The sequence below is a fragment of the Impatiens glandulifera genome, chromosome 7, assembly GCF_907164915.1.
Source record: "Impatiens glandulifera chromosome 7, dImpGla2.1, whole genome shotgun sequence".
Classification (NCBI taxonomy): Eukaryota; Viridiplantae; Streptophyta; class Magnoliopsida; order Ericales; family Balsaminaceae; genus Impatiens; species Impatiens glandulifera.
Genome location: NC_061868.1, coordinates 16065115 through 16090167, shown reverse-complemented (window position 1 = coordinate 16090167; position 25053 = coordinate 16065115).

The following is a 25053-nucleotide window of genomic DNA, read 5'->3' as shown; positions in this document are numbered from 1 at the left end:
TAGACTGCACGTCTAACTCCACTAGTTAGACTGCACGTCTAACTCCGTGCATCTAATGCCAAATTGGTCTAATGAACCTCATTAAGACCAAGTCTAATATAACCTGTTTTTAATACACCTACACCAAAAGCAATTAGACGCATAGATTGAGTTTGATATACATTCATCATCAAAATTCCAATAGTCAAACTACTTTGACACTTGGTCAAAATAATTTGACCCAACTATTTTGTTCAGACCACATCATTAAAACTATGTTGTATTGATTTAAACTTATTCTCTTATGTTTATTAAAATATTTTCCCTTAATTAATTATCTCTCTTTTAATTAGTTTTTCCTTTCACAAGAGTCATGATTATATTGAATATTTTATCACGGAACTATGAAATTAGTCTATATCGTAGTTCCGTGATATTTTTCCATTTTCTTTATTTAACTTAATCTAACACTTGATGTATGTATTTATATATTGTTTGTTACAAATATCACAAGAGTCATGACTATATTGAATATTTTATCAGAGAAATGACTACGAAATTAGTCTATATCGTAGTTTTGTGATATTTTTTCTTTTTCTTTATTTAACTTAATATAACACTTGATGTATGTATTTATATATTGTTTGTTACAAATATCATAAGAGTCATGACTATATTGAATATTTTATCACGAAACTACGAATATTTTGATCGATAATTCTTTAATCCCTCAAATCCACACACGCATATATCACATTTTAATATTAATATTCTATTAAAATTCGCATAAGTGAGCACTCAAACCCTAGTCTCAAATTTGAAATATGAACAATTTAATCACTACACCACTTGTGATTGTTTAAATTATTTAATAATTTTGTATATATATATATATTGTATATATAAAGAGAAAATTTATTTTTATTTAATAATAATATCTCCTATCTATAATATATCCTTATATATATAATTAATTTTGTATCTTTAATAATTTATTTATTTTTTATTTTCTCTATTCTCATTTATATATATATATATATATATATATATATATATATATATATATATATTTTCATATTGTTTTATACATAATTTTTAAATAAAATAAAGGATTATACATATGTAAATTTATTTATAAATAAATATTTTAAAATTTAATATTAAGCGTTTCACTCTCCTAAAAATTATTAGAGATACAAAATTATATATATAAATATATATATTAAAATATTTAAAATATTTAAAAATAAATTAAAATATGTATATTTTTTATTTTATTAAAAAATTATATGTAAGTAAATATAAAAAATATAAATATATAATGAGAGAGAAAATAAAATATAAATTAATTATTAGAGATACAAAATTTATATATATATATTATCTTATATTCTAACCGCTTTTAACCCGCCAATCCGGACACTATGGAATTAAGTATCATTATATATATAGATTAGTTAGTTAAAAAGTTAAACTTAAATTATTAAGAATATTCCGCGCCTTATCAAATTTGGTGTTGAATTAAAAATTTAAAGTTTTATTAGTATAATTTATTAAAAGATTATACTTGTTTTATTAGGTTACAAGTTCAAAACATATATGAATCAATGAGCCCTCTCTCGATCACCCAGTTCGTACGTGTAACTAATTCCCTTTGATAACTCTTTCAAACATATAAATACAGATAGAGTTGAATCTCGCACTGAATTACGCGGAGGATCTTGATCTTCCAAATGTCTCGCATATAAGCTAATACTTTCATTCACTAGATAACTCTCACTAATTGAACCCTCGGGAATTTTTTTATTTCTAAGATAATTCTTCAATGTACCCACATACTGCTCAATAGGATACATCCATTGATAGTGTACGGGTCCTCCAAGAAAAATCTCGAATGCCAGATGTAAGGGCAAATGAACCATTATGTCGAAAAATGATGTCGGGAATATTTTTTCAAGCTTGCATAGCGTTATAACAATATCAAATTGAAGTTGGTCCAAATCATGTTTATCCAACGACTTACAACATAATAACCGGAAAAACTTCGATAGATTCACAACTGCATCGTAGGCATCTTCAGGAAGTAAGCCATGTGTTGCTAGAGGAATAAGATATTCTAATATGATATGAAAACCGTGACTCTTTAAACCCCGAATCTTCTTTTCATCCAAGTTAACACAACCTGCAATGTTAGAACAAAATCCTTTCGACATCTTTATTTTTTTCAAAAATTCACAGAATTTTTTCTTTTGACTAAGAGAAAGTGCGTATGGGGCAGCGAACATTGTAGAACTCCATCGAGCTCAACGGGATGTAACGAGTGTTTTATTCCCATCAATTGTAAATCTTTCTGAGCCTTCAGTCCATCTTTCTTCTTCTCTTTCACATCAATCATTGTTCCAACAATGCTATCGCAAATATTTTTCTCAATATGCATGACATCTAGATTATGTCTCAACAATAGACTTTTTCAGTATGGTAGAGTAAATAATATAGATAATTTGTTCCCATTATCTCCTCGCACATCATGACAAATTTTCGATCTTTTTGAACTTAAAACAACATCTTTTAAACTCTGAGCTTGCATATAGGCTTCTGTACCTGATAATAGTGAAGGGGCCATTCGATATTCTATTTTACCATCAAAGGTTTCACATTCTTTTTGGAATCTGTGGTTAGGGGAAAGGAAACGTCTATGACACATATAACAAACTTTTTGATAATTTATCAATCTCATTGAAGTAATACCATTAGTAAAACACGGGCACGCAAATTTTCCCTTAGTACTCCAACCGGATAGATTTGCATATGCAAAGAAGTCGTTAATAGTCCATGCATGTTAAAATACTCTAAAGTGGATGCATCAAAAGTTCGAGCACCTGTATTCCATAAGGCCTGCAATTCCTCAATTAACGATTGTAGAAAAATATCAATCGCATCATCGGGACTCTTAGGACCTGGAATCAACATGGATAAAATGAAATTACTTGAGTGCATGCATATCGTCGGTGATACATTGTAAGGTATTAGAACAACCGGCCAAATGCTGTATGATTGTTTTCCATTAATAAATGACTAGAACCCATCACTAGCCAAACAAAGTCTTACATTTTGGGGCTATGAAGAGAAATCGGTGTAGTGTTCATCAAACAACTTCCAGGTCATAGAATCTGTAGGATGCCTCAAGAATTCGTCGTCTACCCGACTATCTTTGTGCCATCTCATTAGTGAAGCCGTTTTTTAAAACATGTATAACCTTTGCAGCCTTGGTGTCAATGGAAAATAACGTAGCATCTTAGCTGGAATGTGTTTTCCATTATATTTTTTCCAAACTATACCACTTGACTTATTAATCTTCCATCTCGAGGTGCCACATACCTTACAACGTTGCAGATCATTATCCTACTTACGATAAATCATATAATTATTATTATAGATGTCGATCTTTTCATATGTAAGACCGATATCTGTAATAAATTTCTTACACTCATAATAAGAATTAGGTAAATGAGAATTTATTGGTAAAATCTCATCTTTGAGCAAATTTAACAATAGGTCGAATGATGTATTTGTCCATTAACCAACATTCTTAATATGAAGCAACTTCAATAATGTGGAAGCCTTTGAAATTCGAGAACCTTCATACAAAGGCTTCTTTGAATCATCCAACAATTTGTAGAATGTTTTATCATTGTCAACCGGATCTTCAGAACTAGAGTGTTGAATGTTGGGATATAAATCATTTAGAATATCTTCCATATACTAGTTATCAACATCATTATCAATATCATCAACTGTATTATCTTCTTCTATGATATTCTCGTTAACATCGTCTTCGTTAATTGATTCGTCATCAACATCATCAACAATATCATTTGTGGAGCTCTTTTCACCGCGAAAACACCAAAAAACGCAGTCTATTCTTATACCATGTATAATTAGACGCGTCTTCACAATATTAACACTCTCATAGTTTCGATTTACACATTTAACACAAGGACAAGCAATATTTTCCCTTATAATAGAGTATTGAGTAAAGTTTAGGAATTGTTCAACGCCTTTCATATATTGTGGATGATCTCGACGTAGGAGCATCCAACTTTTGTCCGGAATTTCTATTTTCAAATGTCGATCAGATTTATTAACACCAAACTAGGGTTATATTGAAAAGAGTATTAGAAATTAATTAATCTCAATCATTTGAAGTGCTAAGATATTTTAAACTTAGTGGGATTAATTTAGTAACACAATTTAACTAAATAAAGTATCTATGGAGATTGAAATAAACATCATTTAACGCATCAATAATGTCAATATTGTGTTACAAGAAAAGCCTACATCTAATATAGTCCAATATCACTGAAATACACATCATCATATCATATTTATTAATATCTAACATATCTATATTGAAGACAAACATTTACTTTCATTTCTAACATATCTAATGAAGACAAACAAACATATCTATTATGTAAATTTCTAAATCAATGTAAATCCACTAGGTATGCAAACAATATATCTAATGAAGGCAGACAAACATCAATGTTCATAGTCTGGAAAGACCCTTAATTTGGGTTCAACATCAAGGAATCTGGTATAATTTCAATTAATATATATACAATGAATCGGGGAGTACCTGTAATTGGGAAGCTGACAAGGAATCGACCTGAAATCGGGATGTTAGTTTCTTTAGTCTAAATCTTTAATCCTTAAGTCTATAATATGTATACTCTATGTCGATAAATCGAGATAAACTGTAATTGCGGAAACGTACTTGGATCTTGAATGCAGAACGGTTCATTAAGCCGTTCTTCGTTATTCTCTACTTCTTGATCTTCTTTTGATCTTGAATCTGGACCTGAATCTGAATGTGGATCTTCTTGTTCTGGATCTGGATCGGAATGTCAGATGTGGGTGGGGTTTAAGTCTTCCAACCCTATATCGATAGCCTTCTTCTTTAGTGTTCTTGAGAGATGAACATAAACCTTATTGTTCGATGAGAGAAATAAATATGTAGGCTATCTATATGGGTTGGGGACCTAGCCCTAATATACCCATTTATTATTCGGCCCATCAACGAAATAATGAATGGTATTTCTACTTCTACACAAATATGTCCCCATATTTATTATAGATGTCTAAATAAGCCCATAACCTTTATACTTTAATAAATCACTTTATTTGGTCTTTAATCTTTATTATGATAACAACTAATATACAATTATTAAATAATATATGTATCCAAATATTGGAAATAATTCCAATTGTTGGAATTATTTCCAATATTTGGGTACATATATTATTTAATAATTGTATATTAGTTGTTATCATAATAAAGATTAAAGCCCAAATAAAGTGATCTATTAAAGTATATAAAGATTATGGGCTTATTTAGACATCTATAACAAGTGGTATCAGCTATGTCGATTTATTGAGATTTAATAAGGATAAAGATATTGAATTTGCTTAACAAGATTATGAATAACCATTAAATTTCTGTATATTCACATTGAATAAACAGATTCAGAATAAGGAAATTGAATTGAATGTTCATTTTAAGGATAAGGAAGTTGAACAGGTTTAATTTTGTTTTATTTTTGTTTCTCACTTACACACTTACAGTTAGGGTCAAATAAGACTAAATATTAAGTATAAAACAAAATGTGAGATAATTAAGAATAAGTTAATTCTATTATATATATATATTTGATTTGTGGTTATATAATTGTTATTAATTAAAGAATATGAATAGACATTTATAAATGTTCTTGATCTTTTTATTTACTGAATTATAAACAATAATTTATTTTGATGTATATGTTATAGTAAAGAATTAAAGACTCTAGACATTTAAATGATTTTTCAGAAATCATAAATAATAAACGGTTTTAGAATCATAAAGAATAAAAGAAGATGGAAAAAATTTATTTCAAGAATTGGATTTAATTATTAATTTAAAAATAATAATTCAAATTAATAACCTGAATTTAAGTGAGAAATATATGGTAAAGAAGTTGATTTTTTTTTTTAAAGAATTGGTCAAATTAATATCTATTTATTATTAATTAGATAATTAATGAAATATTAATTAATATATTATATAAAGAATCTTAACTGAATTAATTAAGGAATTTTGAATTTTAGAATAATAATTTATTATTATTCTAATTATATAATTATGTAAGGAATTTAAGGAATTTATTAATTATAATAATAATTAATTATTATAATTAATTTAAGGAATTAAAACATTGATAATAATTATTTTAATTAATTAATAATTAAATAATATTTATACTGAAGGGTTAATATATTAATACATTAATATATAATTAAGAATAAAGTTAAAATATTTTATGAAAATTAAAATTAAGAATTATAAAATTTAATATATAAACTTATGATGTATGTGTATATACATTATGATTTGAGAATTAAAGAAAAATATACATGTTTACTTCACATATTTATAATATTTTATAAATATTGATTACATTAAATTTTGTAATATATTTAATGATGTAGTATAAAAAAAAACTGATGAATACATATAATTAATTTATGAGTTAATTAATGTATTGATTATTTATATGAATGTATTCAGAAATTAAGAAAAAATCAAGAATAAAGAGAAAGAAAATAAAATTATTATTATTTTATTATTAATAATAATTTACAATTAAAGAATAAATAAATATCAATAAGTTATTTATCAAGAATTAAGGAAATCAATTAACCTAATAATTGATAAATTTAGAATTTTAGGTAATTTGTGTAATTGATTATTTAATTATTTATTATTGTTATTATATTTGGATGAATAATCAATCATGTTATATTACACATTCGAATATATATACATATTTCGGTCTTTATGTATATATTGTGTTGATTGATATTAAGAAATAATTGAGTGATTAGTAAATCACAATTATTTGTTTTGTGTAACACTTATGGAATTTATGCAATTTTGATACATAAAACAACATTCGGATTTTCGGTATTAATAACACATTCAAAATTTGGTACAATTTTAGGCCCACTTAAATTTGTAATTATGCGGTTGTTAATCGGCCCAAAGGAAGGTTAATAATTGGTCAGATTGCAAATTTAAATAATGTACAAATTATTAATTTATAGAACATATTTGTTTTATAAGATTAAGACGGTTGTATTTGTAACTATGCGATTATTAATCGGACAAAAGAAAGTTTAATAATTGGTCGAGTTACACACTTAAAGTATCTACATAATTTATTAATTTATTAAATCAATTAATTGAAGCAACATCCTACCAAAGTAGGCTCTCTTGTGAAGGTTAATATATTTTATAAATTAAGAAGGTAGTGTGTATGTATTTCATGCGGTTATTTAATTGGCCCAAAGGAAGATAAATAATTGGTCAGAATAACATTATGCACATGTGGTAATAAATATGTAACGATTATTCGGTGGGCCATGTGAATAATTTGAATATCCAAAGATAACCAATTGTTTGACAGGACTTATTGTTAATATTTGATTACTACAAAAGAGTATCGTTTGCATGTTAATATTTAATGTCCAAAGACTAAATATTAATGTTGCGTTTGGTATCTTATGATGAGACGTACCATTATTTTGAATTTATGTGATTATTAAATTTTGTGAGTATGATTGTTCATTTGTTTTGTTATCTAATCAAGTTAACACTTCTGCTTATACGGATTATTTTCTTGTCAACATCTTAAGTTCATTTTATATGATATAATTCTTAAGACATATTTAGAATTTGTTGTATTTTTTAAGAATTATATCTAAAAGGGTTAAAATTCTAAGGGTATTATTAGAATAAAGATTTCATAAATAATATATGTTTTATTTTGTTTCAAAAGTAATGCATTAAAGTCAGAGTTACAATAATGTATTCTCATGCATCTAATTTGGATTTTCTTATTTACACTTAAGTTAATTGATGTGAATTGTAGTTGTCTAAAGGGAGACATAGTCTCTATATGAACTCACATCAATTGTGTGTAAGAAAAATAAAAGATTGAAACAAAAATAACATAAATAGTGTTCACTTAGCAAATACCTTAATACATAATAAAGAAATGAAGTTGTAAGAATTGCAAATATTGCACCTAAAAGAAAATTACTAAAGAAAGTGGTGCATAAAAGAATACATATTATAGTTTGTTTTGTTTGTTCTAAGAGTAATTTAACTTCAGTACTCATACACATTTAATGGTAACTTCAGTATTACTAAAGTAAATGTGTTGATGTACGGTTGAGTTAATTGTCAAAAGTCAATTGATAGTGAAAGAAATATCGGCGTGGGCATTAACAATTCATATTAAAGATGAAGAAATAAAGAATTACTTTAGATACTTTTTTATTTGAAAACAAACATTTATGGAATATCTTCATGTAATTGATTCATTTGGAAGGAAGAGTTAAGAATTACAACTTATATATGGAATAAAGATTCAACTAAAACAACTAGTAAATTCTTTTGGGGTTGTCCAGTTAAGGTCAGGCCTTATAAGTTTAAAGAAAATAAACAAATTTTTAACAAACTAATCTATATATATAATGATGCTTAATTTTTAAAGTGTTGACATTTTAACAATAAAAGTTCATTTTTTTGACTAATTAATCTATATATAAATAATAATGCTTAATTTTTAAAGTGTCTGGATTGTCGGGTCGAGAGCTGTGGTTAATTTGGATATATATGTGAGAGTAATGGATACTTAAAACGGTTAAAAATAAAATTAAAAATACTATTTGTATGTTTCGAAATTGCAACCTAACAAAACAAGTACAACCCTTTAACAAACTAAGCTAACAACACTTTATATTTAAAATTCAACAACACATTTGATGAACGCAAGACATTTTAACAATAAAAGTTCAAATTTTTAACTAACTATTCTATATATGTATATATAATGATGCTTAATTTTTAAAGTGTCTGGATTGCCGGGTCGAGAGCTATGGTTAATTTGGATATATATATGTGAGAGTAAATGGATACTTGGGTCGAATTGTGAGTTGACCCGCCCATAAATTTAAAACGGTTAAAATAAAATTAAAAATATTATTTGTATGTTTTGAACTTGCAAGCTAACAAAAATAAATACAACTCTTTAATCAACTAGGCTAACAACACTTTATATTTAAGATTCAACACCAAATTTGATGAACGCGAGACATTTTAACAATAAAAGTTCAAATTTTTAACTAACTAATCTATATATATTATGATGCTTAATTTTTAAAGTGTTCGTTTACCATGTCGAGAGATGTGGTTAATTTGGATATATATGTGACTGTAAATGGATATTTGGGTCGGATTGTGGGTTGACCCGCGCATCAACTTAAAACGGTTAAAAATAAAATTAAAAATACTATTTGTATGTTTCGTATTTACAACCTAACAAAACAAGTACAACCTTTTAACCAACTAGGCTAACAACATTTTATATTTAAGATTCAACACCAAATTTAATGAACAAGTACAACCCTTTAACCAACTAGGCTAACAACACTTTAAATTTAAGATTCAACACCAAATTTGATGAATGCGAGACATTTTAACAATAAAATTCAAAATTTAAACTAACTAATCTATATTTATATATATATATATAATGATTCTTAATTTTTAAAGTGTCCGGATTGCCGGGTCGAGAGTTGTGGTTAATTTGAATATATATTTGACAATAAATGGATACTTGGGTCGGATTGTGGGTTGACTCGCCCATAATCTTAAAATAGTTAAAAATAAAATTAAAAATGCTATTTGTATGTTTCGAACTTGCAATATAACAATATAAGTATAACCCTTTAACTAACTAGACTAACAACACTTTATATTTAAGATTCAACACCAAATTTGATGAACACGAGACATTTTAACAATAAAAGTTCAATTTTTTTAATAATTAATCTCTCTCTCTATATATAATGATGCTTAATTTTTAAAGTGTCCGGATTGCCGGGTCGAGAACTGTGGTTAATTTGGATATATATGTGAGAGTAAATGGATACTTGGGTCGGATTGTGGGTTGACCCGCCCATAAACTTAAAACGGTTAAAAATATAATTAAAAATATTATTTGTATGTTTCGAACTTGCAACCTAACAAAACAAGTACAACCCTTTAACAAACTAGGCTAACTACACTTTATATTTAAGATTCAACACCAAATTTGATGAACGCGAGATATTTTAACAATAAAAGTTCAAATTTTTAACTAACTAATCTATATATATAATGATGCTTAAGTTTTTAAGTGTCGAGATATTTTAACAATAAAAGTGTTAGCATCGGGGACGCCCTTGGAAGACCGGGGTGTGCCGATTCTGGAAGGGTAGCCACTTACAACATACAACACAATTTGGTGATAGTTCGGTTAGAGACTAAAACCTTTCTCAGCACTACGCAAACTGTCATAGACTCTTGAACCGGGTTCAAGGGCGGAAATGTCTATTTCAGTTTGAAGCAACGTACACGACTTGGATGAGGTTTATGAGGAGTCGGTTTGAGGGATATGAGTGGACCGGTTTTTAAGGAGTAGAATTATGTTTTGGTTAATATATTTAGGTTTTAGAGTCAAATAAGCAAGAGAATAAGTAAAGGACACGAGACAAGAGTTTTTATGGATGTTCGGAGCAAACCCTCCTACGTCACTCCTTCTTCTCAGGTTATGAGAAGGATCTCTACTAACTTTCAAAGTTACAACAATTACACTGCCGGTCGAGCCTAACTCGCTACTCGCCGGTTACACCAACTCACTCTTGATGTAATACACTAATACAACACAATAAAGCTTTCGGTAAATTACACAACAGTTTTGGATCGCGCGTGAGATTTCTTTCTCTCTCTTAACCTTTTTCGTCACTGTCATTAATGAGGTCGCTTCGTCTTCCTTTTATAGTGTAGAGCATTCCAACGGTCACTTTCTTCTCTCACCGTGGGATTGGTCAGTTCAAAGTCATGCCGGTTCAGGGAGGTTGCTTGCACGTTTCAACTTCTTGATACTTGCAAGCATGCAGATACCTCTCAAGTATGAATGACGTAATCGGTTTGCAGATTTGGACACGTGTTAGGCATGCACCTTCCGGTTGTCTGAGTCGGATCAGTAAATCATCATTGTTTTTATCGCCTGCTTCTAATCCGGATCGTATCTTCTTTTATTTCTCCAAGACACGTCTATTTCGTCACATTCCGTCATCTTTGTAACTCTTAGTTTCCGGTTGACTCTTTCATAGTATAATCCGGCTGGGATGTAAGCTTTTCTTTGCTATCCGGTCTATTGAGAATGTTGATGCCGGTTCCTCTTGATCATGACTTGATCATCTGGAAATGGATTACTTTGATATGTTCTTCAGTCGGTTTCTACAGTTCCAGCCGGTTTATACGAGTCGATTTGTTCCTGCACATAAGAGTTAATAGTAGTTTAGTTTTTTGGCCGGTTTCAAAAATTAACTTTACTTAATTTTTCTATCAATTTCTTCATTTTTGATTATTTAGAATAAATATTCAAAACTTGTAATGTATGGCCGGTTTGAAAATTAACTTACTTAATTTTTCTATCAAAAAGTTCAATTTTTTAACTAACTAATATATATATATATATAATGATGCTTAATTTTTAAAGTGTCTGGATTGTCGGGTCGAGAGTTGTGGTTAATTTGGATATATATGTGAGATTAAATGGAAAGTTTGATCGGATTGTGGGTTGACCCACCCATAAATTTAAAACGGTTAAAAATAAAATAAAAAATACTATTTGTATGTTTCGAACTTGCAACCTAACAAAACAAGTACAACCCTTTAACCAACTAGGCTAACAACACTTCATATTTAAGATTTAATACCAAATTTGATGAACGCGAGACATTTTAATAATACATGTTCAAATTTTTAACTAACTAATCTATATATATAATGATGCTTAATTTTTAAAGTGTTGAGACATTTTAATAATAAAAGTTCAAATTTTTAACTAATTAATCTATATATATATATATAATGATGCTTAATTTTTAAAGTGTCCGGATTACGGGTCGAGAGCTATGGTTAATTTAGATATATATGTGAGAGTAAGTGGATACTTGTGTCCGATTGTGGATTGACTCGTCCATAAACTTAAAACGGTTAAAAATAAAATTAAAAATACTATTTGTATGTTTCGAACTTGCAACCTAACAAAACAAGTACAACTCTTTAACCAACTAGGCTAACAACACTTTATATTTAAGATTCAACACCAAATTTGATGAACGCGAGACATTTTAACAATAAAAGTTCAAATTTTTAACTAACTAATCTATATATATATAATGATGCTTAATTTTTAAAGTGTCCAGATTGTCAGGGTCGAGAGCTGTGGTTAATTTGGATATATATGTGAGAGTAATGGATACTTGGGTCGGATTGTGGGTTGACCCGGCCCATAAACTTAAACGGTTAAAAATAAAATTAAAAATGCTATTTGTATGTTTCGAACTTGCAACATAACAAAATAAATACAACCCTTTAACCAACTAGGCTATCAACACTTTAAATTTAAGATTCAACACCAAATTTGATGAATGCGAGACATTTTAACAATAAAATTCAAATTTTTAACTAACTAATATATATATATATATATATTATGATGCTTAATTTTTAAAGTGTCTGTTTACCGGGTCGAGAGATGTGATTAATTTGGATATATATGTGAGAGTAAATGGATATTTGGGTCAGATTGTGTGTTGACCAGCCCATAAACTTAAAATGGTTAAAAATAAATTAAAAATACTATTTGTATGTTTCGTATTTACAACCTAACAAAACAAGTACAACCTTTTAACCAACTAGGCTAACAACACTTTATATTTAAGATTCAAAACCAAATTTAATGAATGCGAGACATTTTAACAATAAAAGTTCAAAATTTTAACTAACTAATCTTTATATATATATATAATGATGCTTAATTTTTAAAGTGTTCGGATTGCCGAGTCGAGAGCTATGGTTAATTTGGATATATATGTGAGAGTAATTGGATACTTGGGTTGGATTGTGGGTTGACCCGCCCATAAACTTAGAACGGTTAAAAATAAAATTAAAAATGCTATTTGTATGTTTCGAACTTACAACCTAACAAAACAAGTACAACCCTTGAACCAACTAGACTAACAACACTTTATATTTAAAATTTAACACCACATTTGATGAAAGCGAGATATTTTAACAATAAAACATCAAATTTTTAACTAACTAATCTATATATATATATAATGATGTTTAATTTTTAAAGTGTTCGGATTGCCGGGTCGAGAGCTATGGTTAATTTCGATATATATGTGAGAGTAAATGGATATTTGGGTCGGATTGTGAGTTGACCTGCCCATAAATTTAAAACGGTTAAAAATAAAATTAAAAATATTATTTGTATGTTTCGAACTTGCAACCTAACAAAAATAAATACAACCCTTTAATCAACTAGGCTAACAACACTTTATATTTAAGATTCAACACCAAATTTGATGAACGCGAGACATTTTAACAATAAAAGTTCAAATTTTTAACTAACTAATCTATATATATATAATGATGCTTAATTTTTAAAGTGTCCAGATTGCAGGGTCGAGAGATGTGTATATTTTACATATATATGTGAGACTAAATGGATATTTGGGTCGAATTGTGTGTTGACCCGCCCATAAACTTAAAATGGTTAAAAATAAAATTAAAAATACTATTTGTATGTTTCGTATTTATAACCTAACAAAACAATTACAACCTTTTAACCAACTAGGCTAACAACACTTTATATTTAAGATTCAACACCAAATTTAATGAATGCGAGACATTTTAACAATAAATGTTCAAATTTTTAACTAACTAATCTTTATATATATATAATGATGCTTAATTTTTAAAGTGTCCGGATTGCCGAGTCGAGAGCTATGGTTAATTTGGATATTTATGTGAGAGTAAATGGATACTTGGGTCCGATTGTGGGTTGACTCGTCCATAAACTTAAAACGGTTAAAAATAAAATTAAAAATACTATTTGTATGTTTCGAACTTGCAACCTAACAAAACAAGTTCAACCCTTCAACCAACTAGACTAACAACACTTTATATTTAAAATTTAACACCACATTTGATGAACGCGAGACATTTTAACAATAAAACATCAAATTTTTAACTAACTAATCTATATATATATAATGATGCTTAATTTTTAAAGTGTTCGGATTGCCGGGTCGAGAGCTATGGTTAATTTGGATATATATGTGAGAGTAATTGGATACTTGGGTTGGATTGTGGGTTGACCCGCCCATAAACTTAGAACGATTAAAAATAAAATTAAAAATGTTATTTGTATGTTTCGAACTTACAACATAACAAAACAAGTACAACCCTTTAACTAACTAGGCTAACAACACTTTAAATTTAAGATTCAACACCAAATTTGATGAATGCGAGACATTTTAACAATAAAATTCAAATTTTTAAATAACTAATCTATATATATATATAACGATGCTTAATTTTTAAAGTGTCCGGATTGTCGGGTCGAGAGCTGTGGATAATTTGGATATATATGTGAGAGTAAATGGATACTTGGGTCGGTTTATGGGTTGACCCACCCATAAACTTAAAATGGTTAAAAATAAAATTAAAAATGCTATTATTATATTTCGAACTTGCAACATAACAAAACAAATACAACCCTTTAACCAACTAGGCTATCAACACTTTAAGTTTAAGATTCAACACCAAATTTGATGAATGCGAGACATTTTAACAATAAAATTCAAATTTTTAACTAACTAATATATATATATATATATAATGATGCTTAATTTTCAAAGTGTCCGGATTGCCGGGTCGAGAGATGTGGTTAATTTGCATATATATGTGAGAGTAAATGGATATTTGGGTCGAATTGTGTGTTGACCCGCCCATAAACTTAAAATGGTTAAAAATAAAATTAAAAATACTATTTGTATGTTTCGTATTTATAACCTAACAAAACAATTACAACCTTTTAACCAACTAGGCTAACAACACTTTATATTTAAGATTCAACACCAAATTTAATGAATGCGAGACATTTTAACAATAAATGTTCAAATTTTTAACTAACTAATCTTTATATATATATATAATGATGCTTAATTTTTAAAGTGTCCGGATTGCCGGGTCGAGAGCTATGGTTAATTTGGATATTTATGTGAGAGTAAATGGATACTTGGGTCCGATTGTGGGTTGAATCGTCCATAAACTTAAAACGGTTAAAAATAAAATTAAAAATACTATTTGTATGTTTCGAACTTGCAACCTAACAAAACAAGTTCAACCCTTTAACCAACTAGACTAACAACACTTTATATTTAAAATTTAACACCACATTTGATGAAAGCGAGACATTTTAACAATAAAACATCAAATTTTTAACTAACTAATCTATATATATATAATGATGTTTAATTTTTAAAGTGTTCGGATTGCCGGGTCGAGAGCTATGGTTAATTTCGATATATATGTGAGAGTAAATGGATATTTGGGTCGGATTGTGAGTTGACCTGCCCATAAATTTAAAACGGTTAAAAATAAAATTAAAAATATTATTTGTATGTTTCGAACTTGCAACCTAACAAAAATAAATACAACTCTTTAATCAACTAGGCTAACAACACTTTATATTTAAGATTCAACACCAAATTTGATGAACGCGAGACATTTTAACAATAAAAGTTCAAATTTTTAACAAACTAATCTATATATATAATGATGCTTAATTTTTAAAGTGTCCAGATTGTCAGGTCGAGAGTTGTGGTTAATTTGGATATATATGTGAGAGTAATTGGATACTTGGGTTGGATTGTGGGTTGACCCGGCCATAAACTTAGAACGGTTAAAAATAAAATTAAAAATGCTATTTGTATGTTTCGAACTTACAACATAACAAAACAAGTACAACTCTTTAACCAACTAGGCTAACAACACTTTAAATTTAAGATTCAACACCAAATTTGATGAATGCGAGACATTTTAACAATACAATTCAAATTTTTAACTAACTAATATATATATATATATTATGATGCTTAATTTTTAAAGTGTCCGTTTACTAGGTCGAGAGATGTGGTTAATTCAGATATATATGTGAGAGTAATGGATATTTGGGTCAGATTGTGCGTTGACCCTGACCCGCCCATAAACTTAAAACGGTTAAAAATAAAATTAAAAATACTATTTGTATGTTTCGTATTTACAACATAATAAAACAAGTACAACCTTTTAACCAACTAGGCTAACAATACTTTATATTTAAGATTCAACACCAAATTTAATGAACGCGAGACATTTTAACAATAAAAGTTCAAATTTTTAACAAACTAATCTATATATATATAATGATGCTTAATTTTTAAAGTGTCCAGATTGTCAGGTCGAGAGTTGTGGTTAATTTGGATATATATATGTGAGAGTAATTGGATACTTGGGTTGGATTGTGGGTTGACCCGGCCATAAACTTAGAACGGTTAAAAATAAAATTAAAAATGCTATTTGTATGTTTCGAACTTACAACATAACAAAACAAGTACAACTCTTTAACCAACTAGGCTAACAACACTTTAAATTTAAGATTCAACACCAAATTTGATGAATGCGAGACATTTTAACAATAAAAGTTCAAAATTTTAACTAATTAATATATATATATATATATATATATAATGATGCTTAATTTTTAAAGTGTCCGGATTGCCGGGTCGAGAATTATGGTTAATTTGGATATATATGTGAGAGTAAATGGATACTTGGGTCGGAATGTGGGTTGACCCGCCAATAAACTTAAAACGGTTAAAAATAAAATTAAAAATATTATTTGTATGTTTCGAACTTGCAACCTAACAAAACAAGTACAACCCTTTAACCAACTAGGCTTAGAACACTTTATATTTAAGACTCAACACCAAATTTTATGAACGCGAGATATTTTAAAATAAAAGTTCAAATTTTTAACTAACTAATCTATATATATATATATATATATAATGATGCTTAATTTTTAAAGTGTCGATACATTTTAATAATAAAATTTCAAATTTTTATCTTATTAATCTATATATATATAATGATGCTTAATTTTTAAAGTGTACGAATTGCCGGGTCGAGAACTATGGTTAATTTAGATATATATGTGAGAGTAAATGGATACTTGGGTCGGATTATGGGTTGACCCACCCATAAACTTGAAATGGTTAAAAATAAAATTAAAAAAAATATTTGTATATTTCGAACTTACAACCTAACAAAACAAGTACAACCTTTAACCAAGTGTGATTGAGATGTGGTTTGTCGAGGGATAATAGGCCGGTATCATTTGAAAGTGGTTAAACAAATATGAATATAATATTTGATTGACCAAAGTGTGAGGTCACGATGCTAATTATTAAAAAATATGAATCAAATATTTGATTAATAAAGTCACGAGATGAGAGATTCATTCGGAAAAAATATGTGATGAAACATGTGAGAAAATAAGTTGTTTACCGAAGTGAATAAAATGTGGAATGAGAACGTTTTATTTTTTATTTCAATATATTATTTGTGATTTATTAAGAATTTTAAACATTAAATACATATTATTACATTTTTGAGAATGTTTAATGAAATGACGCTAAGTCATTTTTCCAAAAAAAAAATATTTAGAAAGAGTTTCCAAAATAAAAGAGTGATTGGTTTGAAATAATAAAGGTAAATTTCTCCATGTTCAATCATTTGATAACTTTAGTAATTCATCAATTAATGATGACTATCAGTTTGACTCAATCAAATTTGATAATATTTTTACCACTTTATACTAATTATCATTCAATTTTTAACATTAATTATATTATAATATCACAAGTTAATTAATTCACATGGTAATCAACAACCAAATTTTGCCAATCCAAGTTATAGGTAAGGGTAGAATTGTGGAATCTCTTATCGAGTTGTTTTCATATTTCTTGATTAAAACAAACAAAATATTATGTGATTTTTACATTAAATGTTTCATAAATACAAGCTCCTAATTAACAAGTGTACATAATTGAAAAAATAGTTTTTCTTTGAACTCATAAGAATAATTATTTAAGATTAATCTAATAATAGTTAGAGAAATTACTAGTATTATGTATTTGATAGTAATAAGCCATGTTTGCAATTAAAACATATAGGATTCATACAAAACATTAATAAATGAAACATGCACGTCTAAACTAAGAAACATATTATAAATGATATGACACAACATCGTGAAATAAAAATTATTGTAATTAAAAATAACCATTCTTTAACAACGCATCAACCGACCTATCATGCCTTATGTGAGACTCTAATGACCTCCTCCTCAATTACTCTCTCAAACTCCAATACTTGTAGTGTCAACCAATGAGTTTGTTGCATATATGTCAACCACAATACAATTCTCGAGCTTTCCATCCCAAGAAACACATGTTGGCCTTCAATCAAAACATCCTCGTTGAGTGAAATACTAATTATTCATACTTAGGAGTCATATTTAAATTTATATGAGTAAAGTTAAAAAGAAACACAAACTGACAGTAATTTTATTATAAAAAAACTATAAAAATAATAATCTCGCACATAAAACGAACAAAGATAACAATGAGAAAAAACAAGTTATTAAAATTTATAATATGAAATGCATTAATAGGAAGTTATATGTCTATGATAGTTTATATACTGATATCACAAATTAGTTAGATTAAGGTATAAGTGTGTTAGATGTTTATACATTCAAACTTGTTAAAGTTGAAAAAGTATGTTACTTACATCAAACACAAAGATAACAAAATATTACTAACTCCTTATAAGACTATATAAGTCATCATAAACATATACATTGATATTAATACTTTTAACATACTGTAAACCTTGATATACATGGATTTATTTGTCGTATTCGTCTTATATATGAAATTTTAGACTATTGATGTTTGATAAAAACGATTCTTCTTATTAGTGTCCATTTGTTTTTTTAACTACTACAAATAATAAAATCGCTTAAATATAAGTGAATAATGTAAATGAAAAGAGAGAAAATATTTGACAGAAACAAGTTGGATATTTGAGGACTTATCAGATATGTCAGCGGGGGAATACGGAATGTTGATTCTATGTAAGAAGATAATAGTAGCTAGTAAGAGATTAGATGGACAAAAGAAAGAAATCAAAATTATGAATATTATGACGAAGGAGTTATAAAAGATTGGAGAATGTGAAAAAGATATTGAAACAACTCCTTTATTTATACTCTCTATAGGGTATTCTAATTTACATAAAAATTTTGAAGTTTTTATTTAAAATAGTAATGTTAATCAATCATATAAGTTATAATAAAAATAATAAATATCACAATATCTAATCTTAATAATACTGTGATAAAAATATTTTTAATATATATAATAATTATGTTAGTAACAAAATATATATTACTATCTTTATTAAGAAAGAATTAAAATTAAAATTTTATTACCATGAAAATTTTATTTTCACAGTTATATATTCAATATAATTATTCAATTTTACGGATCAATCAGTACGGTATACCTTATAACTTACCGAAGATTTTGGTATACAAAAATTCATACATTTACCTTACCTTAATTTCTATATACCTTAATTTTGGTACGGTATCAGTATTATACCTTTGATACCTAAAAAACTTATATTCTTAAACAAAAAATCAATTTAATATAATTACTACGTAAACGTTACACAAAACAAAAAAATAATGATATTTATCATAAAATAAAATATTCTTTTTAAAATTCAACATTTATAAAAGTTAGGATATTATAAAAGTTAAAGTTAGTTAAAAATTGGAGTTAACAAGATTTAACATAAGTATAGTTTTCAAATTTGACTAAGGTGGAGACGAGAGAGTGAAATTTAGAACGTTCCTCAATCGAATATATAAATGCAAATATGTTTTATAAATTGATAATACAATTTAGGTTAGATAAATGTTAGTTAATTTATACTTAATTAATAAAAAAAAACACTATTTTCAACTTTCTTTAACAAATCTAGTTTATCATCTTTACAATATTTTAATAAGTTGAATTCTTCTCTTTTTAGTAAATCATTAGTGTACACCAATGTTTCCACCATTTTAATACTTAAACTACTCTTAAAAAGATCTATTATTTTTTATCCAATCTAAAAGAAGACTCACTAATGTCCGTTAAGAATGAGATTGCAAAATATCATTGACAATAATTTAAAGGATTGGATACTAAGTTTCACTTTCATTCAACAACTCGAAGAGATTGAAAGTTTGGTTGAAATTATTTTCTATCTCATCATCGGTAAGGTTTAAATTAAATATATTTGAATAATATTTTAGTATAATTATGTTATGATATTATTTTCAAAAATTACATTTCTATAATTAAACGAATATCAAATCTATTTATTTCCTTATATATATATATATATTATTTTAATTTATAAATAGTATTTCGGTATTTCGGCATATCTCGATATACCAAAATTTTAAAAATATCATACCTTTACCGTACTAATGATTTTGGTATTAGTATCATACCTTACTTTTTTCAGTATATATACCTTAAATTTGATATTTTCGATATATTGGTGTATGGTATTTTTGATATACCTATAATATCGGTAATTTTTCCATCTTATTCATTTTCAACAATTTGTCGTAAGAGTTTAAATAAATTGTTTTGTACACTTTTGAATATATACCAATAATTCAAAATATCATCATATCTCCAATACAAAACTTATCCAATACATAAATTAAATTAAAATTGGAAAATAGAGTGGTCTATTATTTGTGGGTGTGATCTTCATATGATGTACATAAGATCATATTACGTATCAATTATAATTTTAAAAAAGATTTTAATCAAATTAGAGAATTATTCATTCAATAAATTAAAAATATTTCAATTTTTTTATTATTGATTGTCACGAGACGCTTAAAATAAGGCGACATATGAGACCGCTGTAAAGTACTATTATTTACCCTATTGTAGTTTAAGTTATTTTTTCTTTGTTTAATGTCTAATCCTTGTTATTAAATTTTGTACCTAAATAGTTTTTTATTTTTAGGTATTTTGTTAACAATATAAATAAGGTGTCATGACTCATGACTAAGTAATTAAGAATTTTAAAAATAGATTATGAACAACTAACTTTTCTTGTAATATCTAAAAGTTACTATATATATATATATTTATATATATATTTATATATATATATATATTTTATATATATATATATATACAATATGTGATATTTTATTTACAAAATGTGTAAGTTAATTAAGTTAATAATATTTTTGATTGTCTGTTTAATAGGTAGGTTATTTCTTACTAAAATATTAATAAGGAATTGTTTTATACAGACATATTTTTTTTTGAATTTGTTATGTTTTTATAAAATTAGTATTTATGGTTTTTACAGCATAAACAATTGGAAATTAATTAATATATTCTTTTAGAGAATACAATTAAAATTATAAACAATTGGAATTTAACTAATATATTCTGTTAGCGAATACAATTAAAATTATTGTAGCTCATTAGTCTTTATTAATTATTAATTATAAAATATTTTGAAAATAATAATTGAAGAGCATCATAAATATTAGAATTATAATAGGAAGATGTAAAGTGAAAATAGTTGAATAGTATATTTTATATAAAAATCGGAAAACAATTGTGATTAGACCATCCCAATCAATTTTATTTTTAATTACTAAAAATATAAATATCATAAATACTTAAAATAAAGATATTTTTTTTATAGTTTAAATTAATAGAATGATATAAAATAATATTTAATATAGGGTTGTTAAAGTACATCTATTATAAACAATATTATTTTTTAAGAATAGTATACATGTAACGTTTTGATTGTAGTTTAATTTATTAAAAACATATTTAACTAAATATATATTTACATTTATTGAATTAAAAAATATTTTTTTAATAGTTTTAATAGTAAAATTAGAATTATAAAATAAAGATTAAAGTAAATTAAAAAAAACTACATGTATAATCTAATTATAACTATTTTGAAAACTTACTATAATCATCACCATTTTGATGCACCATCATCTCCAAATTGAATCAATTCATATAGTAAAAATGAAAAATCAAGTTAATATAATGAATTATAAATACAAAATATGATTTTAAATGGTTAACAATACAATATTTATATAGAAAGATAGAAACCTAGGACAAAAAGAGATTTGTATTTTTTTAATTGTTTTTTATTGTAATTCCTAATATCAAATTAATTTTATGAGAATATTATACCATGAATAAGCTAGAAGATATTATTGATTGAAATGAATACAATTATATATATAACTAAATATTATAGAATAAAATACTAATAATATATTATTCTATTTAAAACTAATACTAATATAATTTTAATAGGAGTTGAGAAGTTTTTAATATTATATTTAGTATAAATTAAGTTAAAATATTAAAATAAAATAAAAAAACATGATTCGTTAAAATTTGATTTCATAATATCAACATATAAAACATTTAATTATATTATGTAAATAAAGTGGGAGATAATTTTTTTTATTCTTTTGAAGATTGAATCAAATTTTAATGTATTATTTTATTTAATAATTAATAGATCCTCAAATAAATATTTTTTTGGGTTTTTATATATAAAATAATCAAAGATACTTAAGAAGGAAAAATGAAAGAAGATCCACAGATACCATAATAATCCTAGGATACAAATGCCAGAGATCAAGGATGAAGTCCTAAACAATGGAGAAGATGAGCCTATTGATTCTATGCCAAATACATTAACGGGTATGAGTTCTTTTCCACATGCTAAAAAATCTAATGAGATTAGTTCAATTGGGGATTCATACTTGGATGATAAGATTGTGCATATTATGGCTGTAAATAAGTCGAGCCGAGTTCAAGTAGAAGTGTACTTAATCTCGAGCTCGAAAAAATTCTAACTACTTGAACTCGAGCTCAAGCTCAACCGTGTCCCAAAATTAAGGCTCGAGCTCGAACTCGAACTCAAAACAAGTGCTCGAGCTCGACTCGAACTAGACTCGATTTGAATGGATTTAACCGAGCTCATTAGCTCGGCTCGAGCTCGACTCGAAAACATATAAAATTAAAACATATCAACTCATTTCAACTCAAAATAGTTTCACTATATCAAAAGTTCACAACAAAATGAACAAACATCTAAAATCAATCATGTCACTTAAAACATAAGCATTCCATTAAATAGAAAATACAACATTACACATTATAATGTGTCTCAAAAGACTTGTTGTAGACCTTTTACATATTGTTAAAAGAGATGAGCAATGCTTGCATTTTGCCTTTTTACTTCCATCCACCGCCGTAATGGTTTCAAAATCATTCCAAATAGTTAACGTTTTTCTTCTTTTATTGATATGAAAACCTTTCTCCTGTTATTCTCAATTTTTATTTTGTTGTGATTCTTCCCCATCAACACTAGTAGAATTTAACTCCAACATTCCTAATGTTTCAACTTCATTGCTCTCAATTTCAGCCACACCACCATCTACGGACATGATTGATCTAAAAGCCACCCAAAATATAACTATAGATTTACATAAATCATGTTGGTGTTCTAAAAATACTCCTCGCACGTCGTTGATGCAACTAATTTGACTATCTATGTTCTTTCTCATATATAAACAACAACAGGAACTGAACTTGTAATCAATTCAAACACAAACCCGTTTAACCATGGGAAACTGCATTAACATTCATGCATCTACTTTCTCTCTAAATAAAAGATCAAACACAAAAGCCTATGACTTTCAAGAACAAGAACAAGAACCTATTTGTCAATGAAAAAAAGATTTACACATAAGAACAAGGGGTAGGATTCTTGAGACTGAGGGTAGAAGAGAAAGAACCTGTTTGACGTTGATCCGCCGAATACGGAGGATGACCCGATTCTAGACAGAAACTGTAACTTTCTTTGTTGTTGACGACTAAATACAATAGAGTGATGGACTGGATGGAGATTGGAGAGTGAATATAATTAAATACACTTTTTTATTATAAAAATTAAATATGAAATATAAATTAAAAATTAAAATTTAAAAATATATATTATAATCGAGTAGCTCAATGAGTACTCGAGCCGGGTATATAACTACTCGAACTCGGCTCGATTATATAATGAGCCGAGCTCGAGTATGCTCAAGCTCGAGTTTGACCGAGCTCGATTCGAGCTTTGACCGAGCTAATCGCGGGAAAATCACGAGCAGCTCGTCTCATTTTTAGCCCTAGTGCATATTAGAAATGATATGACTAAATTGATAGGAAATGATAGAAATGATAGACTTTTAATTCCAGAAAATATTGTTGTTATTGGTTTTGCTGCACATAATGGACCATTAGGGTTGTTGGCTGGTACCCAAGACCTGACTGGACATTCTGTTGGGAAATTGCTCATGAAATCTTGCTTGGCTGAAACTGATGATAATCTGGTCACTAGTGCTGAAAACTCGGTTCCTGTACTGGAGAAAAACTGTCAAAAGGGTCATATGGTGCTGTAAGAAAATGGAAAAAATCATATAGGGTTAATTAAACATGCTGATTTGGGTCTATTGGGTTCAAGGAAGTTTAGAATTTTAGGTTCAGGTTCAGAAAAAAAAAGACTGAATTGTTTGAGTTCTTCAGGATCAGATGAAGATCATAAAAATACTAATTCTACCGGTGACGTTGTTGTTTTGGGCAATAAGGGTTATATGGACTCTACTACAACAAAGTGGGTGATATCAATTGATCTGAGTAAAGAAATTGAGAAGACCAGCTTAAAGGATAGGACAAAAAAGAGTAAGCCTGAAGACGTTGAATGTGTTCAAGAAACTGAAACCGAGACTAAAATTGCAGGGTTCTCTGAAAAACCTACACCTTTGGTTGAAACTGTTGAAGGACCTAGTATAACAAATTCTGGAAATTCTAAAGAAATTGGGTCTGAGTTAGAGC